Source organism: Ranitomeya imitator, chromosome 2 (assembly GCF_032444005.1).
Source record: "Ranitomeya imitator isolate aRanImi1 chromosome 2, aRanImi1.pri, whole genome shotgun sequence".
NCBI classification, from domain to species: domain Eukaryota; kingdom Metazoa; phylum Chordata; class Amphibia; order Anura; family Dendrobatidae; genus Ranitomeya; species Ranitomeya imitator.
In genome coordinates, this window is record NC_091283.1 from 58,763,370 (window position 1) to 58,778,317 (window position 14,948).

Genomic DNA, 14,948 nt, shown 5'->3' on the forward strand with positions numbered 1-14,948 from the left:
GTTGTTAACCCCTGCCGTAAGGGTTGGAATGGATAAAAGTTTATAGCTTCTTTAATTTCTGAGACGTTACAAGGGCAGTGTATCATAAAAGAAGCAAACGTCAACTCTGATGCTTCCCCAAGATGAAATATCACCAGATTTTTTTTTAATTCCAGGAAAACTGACTGTAGGGCTGAAGTCTTTTTTTATATCCAGGGGCACAAGGTGATCTCATTCCCTTCTCTGTTCGTTTTTTTTTTCCTCTGGATTAATGAAGGATGTGAATAATGAAGCTGTTCTCTGCATATCATGTAGATGTATGATGTAGATGTAGGAGAGCATCTGTCCTGCTTTCTGCCCTTTGATGACCCATCTAATCCACAGAGGAAGTCACAAGACTCAGCAGTGACAATTAGAGGATAATGACAGATGCTCCGCTCCGCTGCCTTGTTTGCACTTCGTAGACTGTTATTTTCCTGGCGAGTAACAAACGCCATTAATACTGCCAGAATTATTGATCAATTAGTAATCATCCATTCATCTCTCTTACTCACTGCAACGGGATGTTAAGAACCCAGCAATTGATTGAGGATAGACGACCATACCAACGCCTAACATCAAGGGAATGAGAAGGACATGAAGATAAATGAACATTTACACAAGGAGATGAATGTCTTACCGTTATTCTAAGTGTCTTTTATCCCTACCCTCACGGCACGTAGAGAAATATACACAGAGAGACTACAGGTCCCAGAATCTTACTCACTGTGCCAGCTTTCTTTATGTATTATATAACATTCTGGGGGTCTGGGATGGGTTAGTGCTTAATATCCCTGGCTTGGGATGGTTCAGTGGTTAACGTGATAGAGGGCTAAGAACTTATATATATTTATATATATATATATATATATATATATATATATAAATATATCTAAAAAGAAATATATATATATATATATATATATATATATATATATATATACTAGCTGAAGAGCCCGGCGTTGCCTGGGCATAGTAAATATCTGTGGTTAGTTATAGCACGTCACTTCTCTTATTTTCCCATCACGCCTCTCATTTTCCCAATCACATCTTTAATTTTCCCCCTCACATCTCTCATTTTCTCCCTCACACCTCTCATTTTCTCCCTCACTCCTCTCATTCCCGCCTAACACTTGTCATTTCGACCTCACATCTGTCATTTTCCGATCACTACACTATTTTCCCTCACTCCTCTCATTTTGCACTCACACCTTTTCATTTTCACCTCACACCTCTAATTTTCACCTCAGTATATACATGTTTGTCATCTCCCTTATATATAGTATACACCTGTATGTCATCTCCTTTATATAGTATATACCTGTATGTCATCTCCCCTGTATATAGTATATACCTGCTGTGTGTCATCTCCCCTGTATATAGTATATATCTGTATGTCATCTCCTCCTATATATAGTATATACCTGTATGTCATCTCCTATATATAGTATATACCTGTATGTCATCTCCTCCTATATATAGTATATACCTGTATGTCATCTCCTTCTATATATAGTATATACCTGTATGTCATCTCCTCCTGTATATAGTATATACCTGTGTGTCATCTCCCCTGTATATAGTATATATCTGTGTGTCATCTCCTCCTGTATATAGTATATACCTGTATGTCATCTTCTATATATAGCATATACCTGTATGTCATCTCCTCCTGTATATAGTATATACCTGTAGGTAATCTGCTCCTGTATATAGTATATACCTGTGTGTCTTCTCCTCCTGTATATAGTATATACCTGTATGTCATCTCCTCCTGTATATAGTATGTACCTGTATGTCATCTCCTCCTTTATATAGTATATACCTGTGTGTCATCTCTCCTGTATATAGTATATATCTGTGTGTCATCTCCCCTGTATATAGTATATACCTGTGTGATCTCCTGTATTAGACCTCGTTAACACGTTATTTGCTCAGTATTTTTACCTCAGTATTTGTAAGCTAAATTGGCAGCCTGATAAATCCCCAGCCAACAGGAAGCCCTCCCCCTGGCAGTATATATTAGCTCACACATACACATAATAGACAGGTCATGTGACTGACAGCTGCCGTATTTCCTATATGGTAGATTTGTTGCTCTTGTAGTTTGTCTGCTTATTAATCAGATTTTTATTTTTGAAGGCTAATACCAGACTTGTGTGTGTTTTAGTGCGAGTTTCGTTTGTCAAGTTGTGTGTGTTGAGTTGTGTGTGGCGATATGCATGTAGCGACTTTTGTGAGATGAGTTTTGTGTGGCAACATGCGTGTAGCAACTTTTTGTGTGTCGAGTTGCATGTGACAGGTTAGTGTAGCAAGTTGTGTGCAGCAAGTTTTGCGCATGGCGAGTTTTGCGCGTGGTGAGTTTTATGTCTTTTGCCTTTTGAGTATGTGCAAGTTTTGTGTGAGGCAACTTTTGCATGTGTTGCAAATTTTGTGCATGTGGCAATTTTTCCGCATGTGCAAGTTTTGCGTGTGGCGAGTTTTCCATGATGTGAGTTTTGCACTTGTGGCAAGTTTTGCGTGAGCCTATTTTTTGCATGTGGTGAGTTTTGCGCGTGGTGAGTTTTGAGCGGCGACTTTTGTGTTTCGACTTTTATGTGGCGAGGTTGGTGTATGTGTGGTGAAATGTGTGCTGAGGGTGGTATATGTGTTCAAGCACGTGGTAGTGTGTGGCGCATTTTGTGTGTGTGTTCATATCCCCGTGTGGGGTGAGTATCCCATGTCAGGGTCCCACCTTAGCAACTGTACGGTATATACTCTTTGGCGCCATCGCTCTCATTCTTTAAGTCCCCCTTGTTCACATCTGGCAGCTGTCAATTTGCCTCCAACACTTTTCCTTTCACTTTTCCCCATTATGTAGATAGGGGCAAAATTGTTTGGTGAATTGGAAAGCGCGGGGTTAAAATTTCACCTCACAACGTAGCCTATGACGCTCTCAGGGTCCAGACGTGTGACTGTGCATAATTTTGTTTCTGTAGCTGCGACGCCTCCAACACTTTTCCTTTCACTTATTTCCCCATTATGTAGATAGGGGCAAAATTGTTTGGTGAATTGGAAAGCGCGGGGTTAAAATTTCACCTCACAATGTAGCCTATGACGCTCTCAGGGTCCAGACGTGTGACTGAGCAAAATTTTGTTGCTGTAGCTGCGACGCTTCCAACACTTTTCCTTTCACTTTTTTCCCCATTATGTAGATAGGGGCAAAATTGTTTGGTGAATTGGAACGCGCGGGGTTAAAATTTCGCCTCACAACATAGCCTATGACACTCTCAGGGTCCAGACGTGTGACTGTGCATAATTTTGTTTCTGTAGCTGCGACGCCTCCAACACTTTTCCTTTCACTTTTTCCCCATTATGTAGATAGGGGCAAAATTGTTTGGTGAATTGGAAAGCGCGGGGTTAAAATTTCACCTCACAACGTATCGTATGATGCTCGCAGGGTCCAGACGTGTGACTGTGCAAAATTTTGTGGCTGTAGCTGCGACGGTGCAGATGCCAATCCCGGACATACACACACACATACACACACACACACACATACACACACACACATTCAGCTTTATATAGTAGATATAGTGATCCAGGCTGTTATTTTTCTGATACAGATCTCCAAAGCTCCAGCCTTCGTTCACAGAGCATGCATGCACGGTCTGGGTTTCATCAGCGTTCTTGATCAGAGTGTCATCAGAGTTTGAATAAGCGCTCATCGTAAAAACGTATCCTCTGACTAGAGTTTCATCAGTATTGCTCGGAAGCAGAAAAAAAAAATAAACAACCAATGGAGATTTCTCAAGCGTCTCCTATCAGAAAGTCCATGAAAAACGGATAGCACACAGATGGCATCCATTTGCTATCCGATTTTTTTTTCCAAAGATCAATAGACTTGCATTTGTGAGTTTGTTCCGATACTCTGATCAATGATGGTTAAGATTCTTTACTTTTGTGTGGACCACTTGGTCCGAGTGAAAAAATCGGACCTGTGAGTTATCGCATAGATGGGGCATGAGTGGTATCCATTAAAAACACAGCACTCATACAAGAATATAGCTAGTTTAAATTTAAATCTCCTGGTCCAGATGAATTACATCCTAGGGTACTGAAAGAGATAGCACAGGAAATTGTAGAACCATCAGCCAGAATCTTTGAAAAATCCTGAATAACAGGAGAAGTCCCAGAAGATTGGAGAAGTCACATGTTGTCCCCATCTTCAAAAATGGAAAGACGATGGAGCCAGGAAATTACAGGCCAGTGAGCATTACTTCTATACCAGGAAAGATCTTTGAACAAATTGTATGTATGTAAGTAACCAGAGCCAGCATGGGTTTGTAGTAAACAAGTCATGCCAGACTAATCTAATTTCCTTCTGTGATGGAATCACTGACTGAGTGGATAAGGGAAATGTGGTAGGTATAGTGTATCTCGACTTCAGCAACTTCAGGGCAGCGGGAAGCCTTGGATATTAAATGGAAAGATGGATCAACATATAAATATTACATTGAAATATAGATAGATGGATACATAGATGATACAGTCATGAGAAAATATAAGTACACCCCCTGTGAATTCTATGGTGTTTATTTATTAGAATGTCTTAAAATCAGGTAAGTACAACATCAGATGAAAAACAGCACATGACAAATTAAACCGTGCCATTATTGATTTACCAAAATCTAGGACAAAATGTAGAATCAGTCAGGGAAAATTATGTACACTGCATGAATCAATAGTTTGTAGAAACACCTTTTACAGTAATTACAAGTAATCATTTTCCGTAGGGTTTTACCAGTCTCTCATTTAGTCTTGAGAAATTTTGGTCCACTCTTGTTTACAGCATTGCTGAGGTAATTGGTGATCTGATGGCTTTCATTATGCACAGCAATCTTTTGGTACTGACACAGCAATTTAATTGCTGTGATTGGGTCATTACAACACCTTGATTATTTTCTTTTTTCCAGTTATTCTTGTGTATATTTGATGTATGCTTGGGATCATTGTCCTATTTATCACCCAAACTTTAGCTTTTACAGCAGATAAATGACCTCACACTTGACTTTGGTGAACAGAAGAGTTCATTGTCGACTTATTTCTTGCAATGTACCCAGATCCTATGGCTGTTAACCAAGCCTAATTCATCAACCCTTCGTCACCATGCAGAATAGTTGGTTTAAGGTGTTTGGAAAAAGACAACCACTGAATATAGCCACAAACATGGCACAATGCGCTACGGTTAACATCTCCACTTTGCCCTCCTCTGTCCAAAGGACATTGTTCCAAATGTCTTGAAGTTTGTTCAGATGAAACATGCTGCCATGTTCTTTATAGAAAGACAACATTTTCTTCTGGCAACCCTTCCAAAAAAGTAATATTTGTTCTGTCCTTTTCTAATTGTACTGTCAATGAACTTGTACATTTAAAATGTTTCTGGTTCTATAAAAACTCTGGCAATTTATTTTTTTTAAAAACAAGCTTTTCTTTACTCAGCCTCCCCAAGTCCAGTGCGTAATCTTTGCTATTGCTCTCAGTGTCTGTTATTGTTTGCAGTGTTGACGTCACATCAACAGCACTATAACCAATCATGGAGCTCAGCATCTTTGAGTGACTTGTGCCGCTTTCTCAGAAGAAGCCGCTGAGCTCAATTATTGACTGTAGCACTGTTGCGATGATGACAGGGCTATAATCAATAACAGACAATTAAGAGCATAGTTAGAGACTCAGTGCTGGCTCAAAGAGGGTGAGTAAAGCACAGTTATTGTTTTTTAAACTGCACCAGGATAAAAGGGTTTTACTGAGCCTGAAAACACATTTAACATGCTAATTGGGGCCTTTAAAGTCTGAGCGTTAACTCTTGGGTTTTTGTTTTGTTGTTTTTTTTTTTTAGTTTCTCTGAGCATTGCGTGATCTGTTCCACGGGGTGAATTTGCTGAGATGTTCACTTTTAGAAAAAATTATCAACTGCCTTGCATGATTTCCATTTAATAATAATAATAACAATAATAATCTTTATTTATATAGCGCCAACATATTCTGCAGCGCTTTACAGTTTAACAGTTTCAAACACAACAGTCATAGGTAACAATGTTAACAATACAGTAATAAAGCAAAATAAGACGACCCTGCTCACGAGAGCTTACAATCTACAATAAAAATAATCTCTTTCACAGTAGAATGATGGACTCCAAATTATTTGGAACCTTACAACCCTTCCCTAATTGCTGGACAGCACCAATTGTTTTTCTAGGATAATTGCTCATATAATTCTTCAGTGGCATTGTGTTAACACTCCTGAATGCTTCAGACCAGCAATCTGCCAGAACTTATGCTTTTATAGTGGTGGTTACACTTGCTGATAAACAATTAATCAAGACAATTTGATTATGAGCACTTGGCTGCTACTTACCCACCTAATTCTTATGGAAGTATGTACTGCGTACTACATTTTTCACATAGTATTTCTGCATTTTGGCCCTGATTTTGTTAACACAAACACATGACAGATAAATAGATTTCAAGTTCAGGTTCAAGCTCAGGGACAGTTCTGGTAACCAAACCAAAGTTTGGATTTAATGTCAGTCGGGTACCAGAACACAAACTTCCACAAATCGGCGCATCCCTATTTATAGGTAATTCCACATAAGTCATTGTTTTTAGTTTTTTTTGTCATGACTGTAAATAGAAAAATAGATATTCATTAGCTATATAGAAATTAGATATTAAATAAACAGGTATTCGACAGATGCATATATTAATCTAATATATAATTGCCTAGAATACTACTTCCTGCAATTTGTGCCAACTTCCTGTCCGGAGCTAATGTCCGGAGCTAATGTCCGGAGATAATGTCCGGAGCTAATGTCCGGAGCTAATGTCCGGAGCTAATGTCCGGAGATAAGTGACGTCAACAGTGTCCAGTGTCTGATTGGTTGCCGCCTGCTGCGAGCGACCAATCAGAAACGTGCCGTACTGTGACACACTCCGCCCGCCATTTTGGTGTGATTTTTGAATTTTTACCTCACAGCAAGTTTCTACTGCGTGGAGGCGGGCCCAGTGACGTTGCTCTTCAAGCTCCTGACGAATTTCGTCAAAAAAATGATAATACCATTTACCAAAACTATATATATTTAGTTGTGAAGTGGTTCAGTGACATTTTCACACCAATTTTGAACTTTTGTTTGGTGTTTTCTCCATATACTGCCTATTATTCACTGACTGTTATACTGAGAGACTGCCGTTTATTAACCTCTTCTTTGCCACATTGGGTATATTGCTCTATTATTTGCCACATAAGGACATTGTCCATTATTGCCCAGCAATTTCTTAAATAACAAGAATTGTCAAGAGCTGGTAAGTGCAGCCATTTTTTGTTCTTTCTTACTATTATTTATTAATTGTATTATTCTTACATTTGAATAAATAAAGTATATATGGATTCTAGACTCCCGATTCTTTAGAATCGGGCTGCCATCTAGTAGTTAATAAATGTAAAGATACTTATGACAACTGTTTGGCGTCTGTTCTTCTAGTCTCTGTCACCAGGCGTTGACCCACTCTTGTTCCAGGTATTGTTAGGCGATAAATCTACTTATGTGTCCTCTGGGACTTGTAGTTCTGTCCGTGCTGAGAGATCAGAAGTTAATGTTTGCTTTTTTCATTTTTTGCTTCCTTCTATTTGGCCTCGGCGGAGCTGTAGAATATTTATGCTCCTAAAAACCTACTGTCCACTGCCAGTTATAATTTGACTTGCTCATGTGAACTCTGTGTCCTGCTTTGCTTCTTAGTTGACATTCCTGATTTTTGACATTCCTTTTTGACCTTGGCTTGTTTTTGCGCCTTATGGTTTTCTCCATGCACAGATCTCCTGATATTGAACCGGCTACCAGAATATTCTTCCTTTCAGCTCATACCACCAGGGCCGGACTGGCCATTTGGCAATTCTGGCAAATGTCAGAAGGGCCTGTCTCATCATGGGCTGCCTTGTCTGCTACATTGTTAACAGAATCGGTGTTCTCAAGATACCCATACTGTCAAGAGTTGTGTAGGAGCACAAAGTTGCTGACTCCATCACTTACCCCAGCAGGTCACCGCTGTCATTAGAAGTATTGGTCTGGTAGTAAATCTTCCTTTCCTCCATCCAGGGTAATATCAGTAATATATCCCATCTGGTGCTTGGGGATGGAGACAACATGGGTCTCTGTAATTTCAAATGGCAGGGCTGAATTTCATCCCCAGTCCGTACCTGCATACCACCGTATAGCAGCTAACTGCAGGCTCCAGTTTAGGGGTCCCTGTTAAGTCCTGATCCCAGGATAGGGGTTAAAGGGTGAAGGCGAGGACAATCCCTAGGATCAGGAAAATGGTCTAACGAGCACCAAGCCTGTTCATGGTAGCCATGTTTAGAACAACCAATTGACCACGGACAGTGCCTCCTTTACTGTATTTGATAGATATTAAATGTAAATATTGATGGACAAATAAATGGAAAGACAGTTACGATATTAGATAGAAATTAGATGGATTGATGGATGGATAAATATTGAATACATGCCCCACACTTGTAGACCTACAGATTTCACACTATCTTCCCTTGCAGTTGGTTTTCATGTAATAACGGGTGATTTTAGTATTTCCTACACGTGTATTTCCAGTCTGACCTACAATCTTATAAATTCAGACACCCAAATTTACATTCTGAAATACAAGAAATGTAACATTTGCATGCCTCCAGTTACGTTCAGACCTGACAACCAGCCATTATGTGCACAAATTAAGTTTCCTTGTAACCAGGCTTCTTTGATGTGTTTCATTTTGCTGTAAAGTGGCTGATGTGACCCCAACTGATGTCAGTAAAGACCACTTAGATTACTCTGCTGTTATGTGAGAGCCTAATGAGATCTAGACTGATGCTGTGTATGAGGTAGGAGACTGCAATCATCCCTGCAGTTTATGTGCACAAGTCCATCCTCCATTTACTGCAAGGGGCAGTGGTGTGGAACTAGGAAAGTGAAGGTAAGGACTGGGTCTCTCTTAGAGATGAGTAGGTCTCTTGAAATTCGAGTTTGTTGAATTCTCCACTGAAATTTAATTCTCTACAAATAAATTCCCGAGAATCTCAATACTGGGAAAACTGGGAAAGACACATGAGTGAGAGGAGACAGTAAGAACCCAACTGACTATAAGACCTTACACTCTACAGGCGAGAAGGAGAGAGCTGACCATAAGACACTCTACAGGAGACTGCGAGAGAGAGAAAGAACCCCACTGACCATAAGAGCTTACACTCTACAGGAGAGCGAGAGGACCCCGCTGACCATAAGAACTTACACTCTACAGGAGAGAGAGGACCCCGCTGGCCATAAGAGCTTACACTCTACAGGAGAGAAGGTGGACCCCACTAACCATAAGAGTTTACACTCTACAGGAGAGAGAGGACCTCGCTGGCCATAAGAGTTTACACTCTACAGGAGAGAGAGGACCCCATTGACCATAAGAGCTTACACTCTACAGGAGAGAGAGGACCCCGCTGACCATAAGAATTTACACTCTACAGGAGAGAGAGGACCTCGCTGGTCATAAGAGCTTATACTCTACAGGAGAGAGAGGACCCCACTGACCATAAGAGCTTACACTCTACAGGAAGAGAAATGACCCCACTGACCATAAGAGCTTACACTCTACAGGAGAGAGAGAGGACCTCACTGACCATAAGAGCTTACACTCTACAGAAGAGAGAGAGGACCCCGCTGACCATAAGAGCTCACACTCTACAGGAGAGAAATGACCTCACTGACCATAAGAGCTTACACTCTACAGGAGAGAGAGGACCCCGCTGACCATAAGAGCTTACACTCTACAGGAAGAGAAATGACCCCACTGACCATAAGAGCTTACACTCTACAGGAGAGAGAGAGGACCTTACTGACCATAAGAGCTTACACTCTACAGGAGAGAGAGAGGACCCCGCTGACCATAAGAGCTCACACTCTACAGGAGAGAAATGACCTCACTGACCATAAGAGCTTACACTCTACAGGAGAGAGAGGACCCCACTGACCATAAGAGCTTACACTCTACAGGACAGAGAGGACCCCACTGACCATAAGAGCTTACACTCTACAGGAGAGAGAGAGGACCCCGCTGACCATAAGAGCTCACACTCTACAGGAGAGAAATGACCTCACTGACCATAAGAGCTTACACTCTACAGGAGAGAGAGGACCCCACTGACCATAAGAGCTTACACTCTACAGGAGAGAGAGGACCCCACTGACCATAAGAGCTTACACTCTACAGGACAGAGAGGACCCCACTGACCATAAGAGCTTACACTCTACAGGAGAGAGAGGACCCCGCTGACCATAAGAGCTTACACTCTACAGGAAGAGAGAGGACCCCACTGACCATAAGAGCTTACACTCTACAGGAGAGAGAGAGGACCTCACTGATCATAGGAGCTTACAATCTACAGGAGAGAGAGAGGACCCCGCTGACCATAAAATCTTACACTTACAGAAGAGAGACGACTTACCCAGTTACTGTGGAGATGGAAAAAGACTCTTACGTACAAACTGTGCTCCATTGGGAACCATTGATCTGTGATGGTCCAAGTACTGACCACCACCGTGCAAAGTATTAAAGAATTGCTTAAAAATGTAATACAAATGGCTGATTTAAATCATAATTAATTTTTTGTTGATAGCAGCTAATCCTTTAAAGCCATGGTGGTGTACCTCTAGCCCGTGGTCTGTTTTCTTTGACCCCCGGGAAGATTCCAGGGGGCCGCAGTGCTCGGGTCAGTGATCGTATTTTTCCAGCCCTTTTCATTACTCCAGTCACAGCGAGCATGCACACACAGCGTTGATTACAGAACTCTGTAATGCACACCATGAAGGATGTACTGAGTGACATTCTTTATGCGCTCCCTTACTGACAACGACCACAGCAGCGACAGCCCTCATGAGACTGTCTGTATATGCCCCAGCCACTTCAATGATGTCTATAAGCTCCAGCTCCTCCAGTGATATACTGTATATAAGCTCCAACCCCTCTAGTGATGTATATATGCCCCAGCTTCTCCTGTGATGTATATATGACCCAGCTCCTGAAGTGTTGTACATAATCCCCAGCATTTCCAGTGATGTATATATGCACAACCCCCCCCCCCATTGATATACATAATCCCCAACCCCTTCACTGATGTATATATGCCCCAGTCCCTCCTGTGATGTATAAATGCCCCTGCTTCTCCAATGATGTATATATGCCGTAATGGGAATGGTAGAACCACTGTGCCGTGGTCAGAATAAAGTCTGGAGGGGCATGACTAGGTGAGCACCTGACTCTTCACTAGAGCCCCTGATGGTGGAGATAGGCTAGGCTCCCAAAGAACACCAGGTGCTACTCCAGGACAGACCACGGACGCATGGCAGCTGACCCCCAAGGGACTGGTAGCAGGAATGGCCCGGAGGGAGGGACAGCAGATGCAGGCAGACACTGAAGGAACACAAGGGCCATGGATACAGACAGGTCAGGCTGGTATACAAGTGAGCATTGACAGGTGCAGACTGGACCGACTGAGATATAGATGAACACTACATGAAAATTGGAGTCCTGGCTGGGTGTGTGGACTATGTCTATGTGGGCATTACACCCTTGCAGACCACATGATGACAGTGACTTTAGCTGGCCCGGACCAGATGTTGAAAAGTTCAATGCCCAATGTCTCATGTGATGAATATGCCCCCAGCTCCTCCTGTGATGTATATTCCCAAAGCCCCTCCTGTAATGTATAGATGCCCCAGCCCCAGTGGTGAACCACTCACACCTTCGGTCACTTTCTCTTGCCTCTTTCCTAGATCTTGCTAACCGTTCCTTTGGTCTCCACTCACTCCAGGGACACCCATGTCATGCGGTTCTGCTTGCTTATCAGACCATAGGTCTGCTTCTGCTGCATCTGGGCCCTATCTAACTTCCTGACAGGAAACTGTCTCTGTCCCTTAACTTTAGCCCCTCCCACTCTGATTTAGTCCCAATAATTAACCCTAACTCTCCCTACTGTTGGGCAGCCTAAAACACCGTCATTAGTAACGCATGTCACAATACTCTTTACACATTACAACAACCCATGTGTCTTCAAGAGGGCATGTGGGCAGCATGTCCATCTCCTTACATATATATGTCCCCAGCCACTCCTGTGATGTACATTCCGCCAACCCCTTCTGTGATGTATATGCTCCAAGGCCCTCCTGTAATATATATACCCGATGTCTCCTGTGATGTATATACCTCCAGCCCCTCCTGTTATGTATTTGCCCCAGCCCCTCCTGTGATGTATATGTTATGTATTGCTCGATTTCTTTTCGAAATTCATTCAAGGAGTCGCCTGTGCTCCAGATCAACGCAAATTTGGAAAAATCAGTGAGTAGTATCATCATTACCACCTAACATCACAGCTGCTCCAAAGAAAAGCAGTCACATACATCACATTAGCGGTCAGTTAATTTATTGCTTGACCCAATATAGCGGGGTAAATTTCAAGTTGACAATTTTGTGCAGCTGCCGAATGATTAAATAAATATCCAAATGGTCTTTGGCCGTAAAAAAGGTTCCCTACTTCTACTTTAAATGGTATTTAACATCTTGGTGTCATAAGAGAGACTACACAGTTATCAGACAGGTGGTTTTAATATTCTGGCTGATCAGTGGCTGTTAGACTGGATACTTTGTTCGGCATTGACCTTCAGAGTCTCTGAGTCTCGTTGACTGAACACGTTTTGTTCTGAATTTATTGACCCAGCGATTGTTGTTTTTACCTGGCGTCTATTGATTAATCTAATGTGGCTATGAATGTCAACAGCGCGCACTTAACAGGCTCTTAAAGGGGAGTGAAACTCAAAGGAGATTTCCAAAAACACTGAAGATGAAGAAGACTACCTACGTAGCTCGTTACAGTCGCCGGTTAATGCCGAGCTTCTTGAGTCGTGCGCCACTACATTACAGGCGTGGAGGATGCGGGTCACATCAATACTATCACTTTCTCCTCTCATTTCATCTTGGGGACTTTGAACCACGTTGCTGCTTCTTTGTACATAGATTTTAATTAACGTGACCTGTTGCCCTCAACACAAAACTGCGCTGGAGTCCGTAAAAAGGATCGCTACTTCAAGTATGACGGTCTCTTAATTGTGCCGCCGTAGTTAGACGCAGGTTTGTGTGTTCCCATTGTGCTCCCAGTAACAGGTTGTGCCGGGTATGTCTCTTGCTTTGAAGCTAACAAAAGGAAAGAAAGGAAATTCGTAACGATTTGTGTTCCAGGATCGTGCACGACTTTCCATACACCTTGACCGGCATATTCATTCACTCGCACCACTCTGCTTTTGTGCCAGTCTTCACTGCCACTTTGGATTTCTGTTCATGACCCGAGAGCTGCACTCGAGAAAAATCGATTGAGATATTCTAAATAAAAGTTTTTTTTCCACATAAAACTGCCATATTTGCACCGATGTAGGTTATACAAGTGCTTGTCACAAAATTAGAAGATCATCAAAATGTTAATTTATTTCAGATCTGCAATACAAAAAGTGAAACTCATATATTAGATAGAGCCATTACGGAGTGATCTATTTCATGTGTTTATTTCTGTTAATTCTGATAATTATGGCTTACAGCCAATGAAAACCCAGAAGTCATTATCTCATTAGATTAGAATACTTTATAACACCCGCTTTACAAAGGATTTTAAAATCTTAAATGTTCGCCTACTGAAATGTATGCTTGGCCAGCAAACTCACCTGACCTTAACCCAATTGCGAATCTATGGGGTATTGTAAAGAGGAAGATGAGACACCAGACCCAACAATGCAGACGAGCTGAAGGCTGCTATCAAAGCAACCTGGGCTTCCATAACCCCTCAGCAGTGCCACAGGCTGATCGCCTCCATGCCACGCCGCATTGATGCAGTAATTGATGCCAAAGGAGCCCCGACCAAGTATTGAGAGCATTTACTGATCATACATTTCAGTAGGCCAACATTTTGGATTTTTCAAGCTGGTGTTATAAAGTATTCTAATTTATTGAGATAATGACTTTTGTTTTCATTGGTTGTAAGCCATAATCATTGGATCTGGACAACTCTGTCAACTGTATAGTGGCTACAGCTGGGTACTGCACATCTGCCCCCTATTCAAATCAATATGGAGCGGATGTGCTGTGCCGATCATGGCCTCTATTTCATTAACAGAGCTGTGCTATGCAGCTCCATAACTGAGCAGTTCCGGCCACAGTCGACACTGGGAACAGCTGATCAGCGGGATTCCTGGGTGTCGTAACCCCACAGTTCAGACATTGATGAACTATCCTAAGGATAGGCTATCAATACTAAATTCCCAGACAACCCCTTTAAGGGTAACATCCCTGGTGGTCTAGGAAGATGAAGTCTTTCATGGTAATATTCCAGGTGGTCTAGGGTAGTGAAGCCTTTCATGATAATATGCCAGGTGGTTTATATAGTGAAATGCTTAATGTAACGTCCCTGGTGGCCTAGGATAATGAAGCGTATCATGGTAATATTCCAGGCATTCTAGATAGTGAAATGATTAATGTAACGCCCCTGGTGGCCTAGGATAATGAAGCCTTTCATGGTAATATTCCAGGTGGTCTAGATAGTGAAATATTTAATTTAATATTCCTGGTGGTCTAGGGTAGTGAAACCTTTCATGATAATATCCCTGGTGGTAAACGGTAGTGTAACAATTAATAGCAACATCCCTGATGGTCTAGTATAGTGAAAGTGTTCATGCTAACATCCTTGGTGGTCTGCATGGTTAGAAGGTTAATCAAAACACCCCTGGTGGTCTAGGGTTGTAGAGCGGATTTGAAATAACATTCCTGGTGGTTTATGTTGATGATCGTTTAAGAAGAAACAACTGTTTGGGTTA

The 14,948-nt window shown here is 41.8% G+C and overlaps 1 protein-coding gene across 2 annotated transcripts in view; it reads left to right on the top strand.

Moving 5' to 3' along the window:
- The window catches only part of LOC138661864 (leucine-rich repeat and fibronectin type III domain-containing protein 1-like protein), a 760,179-nt gene that overhangs the window by 354,838 nt on the left and 390,393 nt on the right, over positions 1-14,948 (top strand). The window lies entirely within an intron of this gene.